At 41.9% G+C, this 9108-nt stretch overlaps 1 non-coding gene across 1 annotated transcript; it reads left to right on the top strand.

Moving 5' to 3' along the window:
- Positions 1-435: 435 nt before the first annotated feature.
- On the top strand, positions 436-541 carry LOC128118829 (small nucleolar RNA U13). Its single transcript, XR_008221353.1, has one exon. It is a non-coding gene; the product is annotated as a small nucleolar RNA U13 (small nucleolar RNA).
- The last annotated feature ends 8567 nt before the right edge of the window (positions 542-9108 follow it).

Below are 9108 nucleotides of genomic sequence, written 5' to 3' on the forward strand. Positions count from 1 at the left end.
AGACTAAGGACAACAACAAAAAGAAAAACCATGTTCAGAGGAAAGAGGAGTAACATCAGGACTCAAGAACAGTGATGGATGGGGCTGGAAGGACGGCTGAGAGGTTAAGAGCACCGACTGCTTTTCCAGAGGGCTTGAGAACAATTCCCAGCACCCACATGGTGGCTCACAACCATCTGTAATGAGATCTGGCACCCTGTATACACAATAAATAAATAAATTTTTTTTTTTTTTTTTTTTTTTTTTTTTTTGGTTTTTCAAGACAGAGTTTCTCTGTGTAGCTTTGCGCCTTTCCTGGAACTCACTTGGTAGTCCAGGCTGCCCTCGAACTCACAGAGATCCACCTGCCTCTGCCTCCCGAGTTCTGGGATTAAAGGTGTGAGCCACCACCGCCCGGCAATAAATTTTTTTTTTTAAAAAAAAGAACAGTGATAGATTTTTGTTGTTGTTCACAAATGTCATGATTGAGTATCCATGCCATTTTGTGACATGCGGTTCCCTCAAACCTTGTTGTAACATTAATATATTACTTCTCTAGAATAAAGGGAAAAAAAGAGGTGACAGGAAATCTCAAAGACATGGAGAAACAAAAGAGGAGTGGACAACACCAACCCTCATCTCAGGGGTGGGGAAGCTGAACGGACAGCCACAAGCTAAGGCAGGCAGGCCGTGTGAGAACAGTGTGACTATTCCAGCTAGAGAAAAACCCCACAGTTCTCACAAGACTTGTGTCTAGTACAAGAATGCGGTCCAACAATGACTCTTCTGAGTAGCACACCAGCACTGAAGAAGAAATTCACTGTGTTGCTCATTGTCTCCCAGAACGCTACAGTCAAACATCATCTTCAGAAAGGGTTTACTATTTGAGACTTAATGTGGGCATTTATCAAGGCAACTCCATGTAGTTTAAAAGGAGGTTTATTTTGGGGTAGCTTACAGCCAGTAAAGAGGTTGGTTATAGGATCTCGGAGAGGTGAGGTACAGTCCAGTGGGGTTCTCTGGAGAACTCTGACTCGGTCTGCCATCCAGCATCCAGGATCACCAAGAACCAAGAGACTGGCACATCCAGACCTCAGGTCTTAAGGGCTCCTATCTCAGCCCCACCCCAGGGGCAGGTCATAGGTAGGTGTGGCAGTTTCCGGAAGCCTCACTAGAGGTTCACTAGGGGTAGTACTTCCAGGTCGAAGCTGGAACGGCTACCCACTACAGAGACTGAACTTTCTGGGGTTCCAAAAACAAGGAACAATCACAGTTCAGGGGACTCCCCCTCTCTTAGACATAGTAGTATGATTGAGCTATTGTAGTTGGGAAGGATCAAACCTGGACACCCCAGGAAAGTTAAGCAACCAAGAGCTTGAGCTATGGAGCAGGTGGTGGTGGCTTCCAACTTTATGGTCAGAAGTGAGGCCCATCCCCTGTGGATTGCCACAGAGACTGAGATCTCTGAGTTGGTTGCTGTCAGATTTGTGTGGCCTCCAGAGGTACCTCGCTGCTACATAGAGTTTGTTGCTATATGGGACTGACAGCTCTAAGTCCAAGACTGAGGGTGGATTAGAACTCTCAAACATCCTCTCTAACAAAGGGGGCTTGCTGCTGAATGGGATCTAGACTACTGAAACCAGAGAAAAAAGTGTCAAGTTCCCTTGGTTTCCCTCTCCATTATGAAGGCCAATGCTCAGTTTTCTCTCCTGACTTTCTGATACCCATGGACTCCTTCAGAGCTACAATAGACTACCTCAGTGCTACCCAGTACAGTCCTACTAGACCTGGCAGATTCAAACATCAGAGGATTCAAAAAGAAACTGCTCCAATTCCTTGCTTTTTTAAAAAATTGTTTTCTTTTTGCTCTGTTTTTAGTATTGGTTTTATTACTTTTTGTTCTAATTTTTTTATTCCTCTGTACTTTTATCTACCTGTATTAAGGTATTTGTTTTCTTTTCTAATCAGATATTTTAAATCTTGCCTTTTTCTTTTTTCCCTTACATTCTTTTTCTTTTCCTTAACCTTATTTCTTCACCTCCAGCTCCATCCTTTTATTACTATTACTTTAAATGTAACAAATTTAATTCATAGGCCATTCTATATTCTTTTTGCCACTTTCCTTTCTGTGGTTATTTGTGGTATAGCAGTTTTCTCGAATAGATTTTTATTGTATTACATTAGTTAAATTGTATTTTATTGTATTTGATTTTTTTGGCTGTAGCTGTTAGAGATGTTGTTCTATGTGGTAAGTACTCAGGAGAAGGCTACTGACTAACAAGACTCTCAGCCATAGCAACCAAAAGAAAAAGAATGGAGATCCACATTGCAAACAAAGGCGGTATTATGACAGACACCATCGAGACCTGGAAGATCATTAAGGAATACTTTCCACCAATATTAAACAAAGGAGTCTTGAAAACATACATACCAATAAACTGGAAAAAATTTTTCAACACATGTGACCTTCCAAGATTGAACAAAGAAGATATAGAAAACCTAAATGAATCTTAAATAAGCAATGAAATTGAAGCAATAATGATCTCTCAACAAAGAAGGCCAATGATCAGATGGATGATTTCACTGTTGAATTCACCTTTAACTCCACAGAAGAACATCCCGACTCTGCAAACTATTCCATAAAACAGAAAGGGAAGGGATACTTACAAACTCATTTTACCAACACAACATTACCCAAAACCAAATAAAGATACAACAAAACAAAAAAAAGAAAACTACAGTCCAAATTCTTAAATGAATATAGATGGAAAAACTTCAATAAAATATTTGCAAGCCAAATTCAATTAGCACACATTAAGAACTTCCTATGACATTATCTAGTTGTTTTCATTCCAGGGACACAAGGACATACAACTAAATAAATGTAATAAAGCATATATATACACATTTTTGTATGTGTATACATATATATATGCATATATATGTATAATCAAGGGGGAAATCATGTAATCATCTCAATAGATGCAGGAAAAGCATTTGACAACATCAAATATCCTTTCATAATAAAAAAAAAACCCTGAAAAAAAAAAACCCACAAACATTTCCTCAAAAGTTAGGAATAAATCAGGGTATCCTGCCTCTCTACTCTCATTCGGTGTAATGCTTGAAAACTCAGCCACAGCAATATGGCAAGAAAAACAAGAAGAGCTAATGCCATCCCTCTCTGTAGATGTCACAATCTTATGCTTAAAAGACCCTAAACACACTACCCAAAGACTCTTAACAGCAGGATATGAAATCAACATATAAAAGTCAGCAACATTCCTGCATTTCCTGTGTGGAGAAAATCAGTAAGGGGATTCCATTCACAGCTCTCCTCTCTCTCTCTCACACACACACACACACACATACACACACACACACACACACACACACACACACACACACACACGCACACACACACACACACGAGTATCTGGGAATCAATGAGTATATGAAAGGCTTCTACAAGGACAACTTCAAAATGATGAGGAAAAAAATTAAAGAAGAGCCTAGCAGATGGGAAGGCTCACGTGAAAATGACTATATTATGAAGAGCAATGTGCAGATTCATGCAATCCCAATCAAAACCCAATGTCCTTCTTCACAGAAACAGGAAAAGCTGAAATTCATATGGAAACACAAAGAACAGTGAATAGCCCAATGAACACTTGTGGTATTACAATACATAATTTAAAATGGCAATTCAGAGCTACAGGAATAAAAGAACAGATAGTCTGGTGCTGACACAAACCACACAAAGTGGAACAGAGCAGAACACAGCTCCAGCTCTGGGGTCATATGGGGTCACGTAGCTGAACGTGGCTATAGTAAAGAAGCTTGATGACAGTGAGTTTCCGAGCACTCAAACAAAATTCATTTCTAAACCAAACCAGTAACAAATATGAGACGTTTATTGCAGTGCTTGTCCATCCTGAATCACATGACTTCACTGAAGCCTTGGTTCTCAGCACACAACAGGCACAGTTTGGATACAATGGCGTTTTACTCAACCATAAAAAAGAACAAAATAGTGCCATTTGTAGGAAAATGGGTGGAACTAGAAACCATCACCTTAAGACAAATAAGCCCAAACAGAAAGGCAAGTAGCACATTTGCTCTCACATACAGAATCTAGGTTAAAAAGAAATAATAAAAAGACGTGGAAGTAGAAGGGGGACTACTTGGGAAGAGTAAAGGAAGCAAGGTGGTAGGGGACTGTGGTGGTTTGGATAAGAATGGCCCCCATAGACTCATATATTTGAGTGCTTGGTCATCAGGGAGTGGTGCTAATCCATGGGGATTAGGAGGTGTGGCCTTGTTGGAGGAGGTGTGGCCTTGTTGGAAGAGGTGTGGCCTTGTCGGAGGAAGTGTGTCATTGCGGGTGGGCTTTGGGTTTCCAAAGTCAAGCCAGGCCCATTGTTTCTCTCTTCCTGCTGCCTGTGCACCTGCATGTAGAACTCTCAGCTACTTCTCCAGCACTATGTCTGCTTGCATGCTTCCATGATCCCTGCTATGATGACAATGAACCTGTAAGCAAGCTCAATGAAATGCTTTCTTTTATAAGACTTGCTGTGGTCATGGTGTCACTTCACAGAAATAGAACGCTGACTAAGGCAGGGACAAAAGATGGTAATGGAGGGATATGTTCAAAGTACATCATAACCTACACATGGATGAAAATGCCAATGGAACCCATTCTTCCACACATTTAACGAAAATAACATCTAAAATGAGAAAAAATATAATAAGCTGAATTGATGTCAACTTACTGTTTAATAGTATCAGGCAACTAATTATCACTTCAAAAATTCTTCCCAGCCTGGTAGGATTGTCTCACACCATTAATCTGCACTTAGGAGGCTGAGGCAGAAGGATGGCCATGAGTTAGAAGCTAACTTGAGCTACAGAGTGAGACCTTGCTTAGAATAAATCTTCCCAAATTTAATTTTCATAAGCATAACAGATACCTAGAGTAAAGATATGTACAAAGTTCTAGAATCATGCAGGAATTTTTAAATGCCCCTGTATGTGTGGAAATACCACACTTAATCCCATTAATTTACCTATACAATCAATGAGAATAAGAAATAAGAACAGAAAACACCTTAGATTCTCCATATTAATGAACATTATCCTAAAGGATACTGTTTTAGCCACTGTAATTAAATGAGGGTTTAAGAAAACAGTAGATAGCTTGTGATATTTGCAACGTATGAAATATTACTTGCAGAAGGTATGATAATGCATACCAACCATCTCAAATAATCAACAATTAAAATGAAGGCGGCATTTCAGCCATGGTTAAACACGAAGCCGGACAATGGTTCTGAATGGAGATATCTGATTGGACTGGAATGAACCTGCGACCTCTGGGCTTTGCAACTGCTCCAATCATCCTTCCGGACTAAGCCTCTGCAGTGCAAAGACTTCCTGTTGCTCCTGGGTTTAAGATGCACTAAGGCGGGGATGGGGCGGGATTTCCGGCAGCGTCATCACAGAACGTCCGTTAATGTGAGGACTTTGGTAGGATCCCGAAAGTGTGGCCCGAAATTGCTCGGTGGGTGGTGTCTACAGGGTCTGGTCTTTACCTGACTCAGTCCACCTCCCGGGTGGGCGTGATCTGACTCAATCTACCTCCCAGGTGGGCGTGATCTGACTCAGTCTACCTCCCAGGTGGGTCCTACGTGTGTACGTTGCAGCCTCAGTGAAGTCCTTCAGTGATGTTCCTTGTGTCTCCTTGAGATCTAGTGCCATGGTTATCCAGTGCCTTGTCTTTGCCTGTCTTTTCCAGACTGCGGTTGAGGCCCTGGTGAGGTTTTAGGCCTCCAAGCCTGCGCTGACCGGCCACGCCCCCCAGATTCCCCCATGGTGGATGCACCTGTGAACCAAGCCCAGAGCTGTGTGAGCTTGGAAGATGTGTGCCTGTATTTCACTGAGGAGGAGTGGGATCTCCTCAGTGACGCTCAGAAGCTCCTGTACCATAACGTGATGTTGGAGAACTTCTCGCTTGTCCTCTCGCTTGGGCTTCCTATTTCCAGGCCCTTCCCAGGTACCCCAGTGACACATGCCAGTAGGGATTTCTGGTTAAACAAATCTTGTAGCCAAGGGGATGGTTATAGAAGTTAAACTTTCTCCTGGATGTTGGTGTGGAGGATGAAGATGGATGGGCCTTATGAGCAGGGCGTTTCTGTGACAGTGTTGTAGTAGACTTTTGAACAGATTCTTATTCCCAGAAGCCTACCTCTGTAACATTGTTAGTGATAAATTTTGTAATCAGTTATACAGCCAAGAGAACCCACTAGACAATGACCATATTAAATGTCTAATATGTAGGAGACAGTTGCTAGGTTTGCCGTAGAATAATAAAACACCCTTTAGAAGGGGAAAGGATCAACCTTCATTTGTGGAAAGATGTAGTTCCACATGTCACAGGAGTTCCAGAGGACTTTTTGGCCAGCCCTGTACTTGTTGGCCGTAATGAAACCATCCAGAAGCACTAAGTGTGAGAGACCTCTTACACTGGACAAATGTTGAACAATTTTCATCCCCCAAAATAGATTTGTTCAGCATGAGCAATTTCACAACAAAGAAAAGCCTGTGTGTGTGTGATACAAGAAATCATTTGGTCACACCTCCAGCCTTCTTGTACCCCTGAGACTTGACATAGGATCAAGGCCTTCTAAGTGTGATGGATACAGGAAGCCCTTCTGTTGCAAATACATACCTGCAGGCCTCCTCTAACTTCACTGTGGAGGAAGTTGTCAGGGATGCAAACGTCCTAGTAAAAGTTTTACCTCTAAAACTTCCATTGTTAAATATGAGAAAAGAAAGCCACCCTACAGAAATGCATGTCTCACAGCGGAGAAAAGCCTTCCGTGCAGTAAATGAAAGAAAACTCACGTCAGGACACCCCACTCACTCAATACAAGAGGGGCCATATGGTGAATACTGAATTACATGACTGGAAAATGCCTCAGTGGTCACTTCAGGCTCCCACATTGGACACATCACACGGCAGGGAGGTCTTAAATATTTCACAAATGTCGAGAAATCTGGAGATGATGTTTTCAGTGTGCTCACCATGTGAAAATTCACATTGAATAAATACCTCATGAGTGTAGGACTTCAGGTGGCCTTTGAGTTTAATCTTTCAAGCCCGTTTAATACCAGAGATTTCACAGTGGAGAGAGAGATTCAGAGTTTGCAAAATACATGCTTTGCTCGACATCTCATGAATCACAAGAGAATGGTTAGTAGTAGTTATAGCTTTTCTGAGCAGGAACCTGTAATCTGCTTGGGGGGAGGGTATGCCCTCCTTGAGTCTTGTGTGTATGCAGAATGCTTTCAGGGGGCTCTCGTGTCCCCAGGATTTGTGTCATTTTGTTGCCTTTTCTTTTCTTTTTTTTTTCAGAAACTCTTTGACTTCTACCAGCAATCAGTTCCACAGTTTACATCAATCACCCCAAAGTACCCAGGGAAGGGAGATGTATGCTTGCCCCTGATTCCTTGGAAGGAACTGAGTGATCTAAATTCACTGGAGGCTCTCATTACCTCCTTCTGATGGCTCTGCTGTACACATGACTCAGATTCTGAAAGAAATCATTGCTCTGAGATCTGCTGCAAGTTGCCCAAAGTTTTTCATCTTCGTGGTTTCTTGACTTTGTGTGTGCTGGGATGGATGTCTTCATGCTCCAAACCATCCAGTCTTGGAACTTTCTGACCTTCATTGATCTGGTTGATACAGTGACTTAATGCAATTATCTGTTTCCTACCTAAACGTTTATAGTGTTCTTTTCAGTAGGTGAGACTGACTTAGGAAAAGAATTGATCTTTTCCACCATGCGCGAAGGAACACCTTTTGTGGGACCTCAGACTTCGTATGTCTTAGAACAGCGAGGTGGCAGACAATAGTCGGACATCTAATTTGGCCTAATTGGCAATGTTGCCTAAGCCTTCTTAGGGGAAAATTGTGGGGTTTGGTAGGGACCAGTCTTGTGATCTGGCTGCTGCCTTTCAGGCTTTCCATAAGCTCTTCTGAGTTCACAAGGGGATAGTTAGTGTGACAACATCCAATGCTTTAGTCTCTTTATTTGGGGACTATTGAACATTCCCTGTCTTTGTCAGTGTTCTGTTGATGTGAAGAGACATCATGACCATGGCAACTCTTATAAAGGAAAGCATTGAATGGAGACGTGTCTACATTTAGAGGTTTAGTCCATTATCACTGTGGCAGAAAGCACAGCAGCATGCAGACAGGCACAGTGCTGGAGAGGTAGCAGAGAGTTCTACATCCGGATCATGGGGTAGCAGGAAGAGACGCTGGGCATGGCTTGAGCATCTGAAGCCCCAAAGCCCGCCCTCAGTGACATACTTCCTCCAGTAGGCCACACCTATTCCAACAAGGCCTTCCTCCAAATCCCTCTCAAGTAGTGCCACTCCCTAATGATCAAGTATTCAAATATATGAGCCTATGGGGGCCATTCCTAGTCAAACTACTAGGAATGTAAAGTAGTCTTAAACCTGTCCAGAAACCATGAGCTCTGACATCCCAAAACTGATGCCTAGATCCTACAGTGTTTATGTGAGAAATTTAATTAATACATTCCTCTTTTGAAATACAGAATTTTGTCATTTTGACAGTGTTTGAATTCATGAAAAATTAAAAATTCTACTTTTTTTTTCCTTTAAGAAGTTTAAGCCAGAGACTGGAGAGGTTGTTCTGTGGCTAAGAGTGGGCAGAGGTTTGAAGTTCAGTTCCCAGTACTCATGTTGGATGGCTCACAACAGGCTCTAGCTTCAGCTCCAAGATACCAAATCCATTCTTCTGGGATCCCCTGGGCACTACACTTAAGTGCCCATAGCCACACAGAGGCTCACATGTGCACAGTAAAATAAACCATTTTGAAAATCAAACCATAACACTTAGTATTGGCTAACTCTAGTAAATGTTTTACTTAGAAATCCTAAAATAGAATGGACTATCTCTTTAGGAAAGAAAGCTTTCAAAAAAATAAAACTGAAAGCATAAAAGGTTGGAGGAAGTATAGCTCAGTGGTAGATTGCCTGCCTCATATGCATACATGGCTCTGCATCCAATCATCAGTATTAAAAAACAAAAACCTAGAG

This window comes from Peromyscus californicus, unplaced genomic scaffold (genome assembly GCF_007827085.1).
Source record: "Peromyscus californicus insignis strain IS unplaced genomic scaffold, ASM782708v3 Scaffold_22__1_contigs__length_63687245, whole genome shotgun sequence".
Classification (NCBI taxonomy): domain Eukaryota; kingdom Metazoa; phylum Chordata; class Mammalia; order Rodentia; family Cricetidae; genus Peromyscus; species Peromyscus californicus.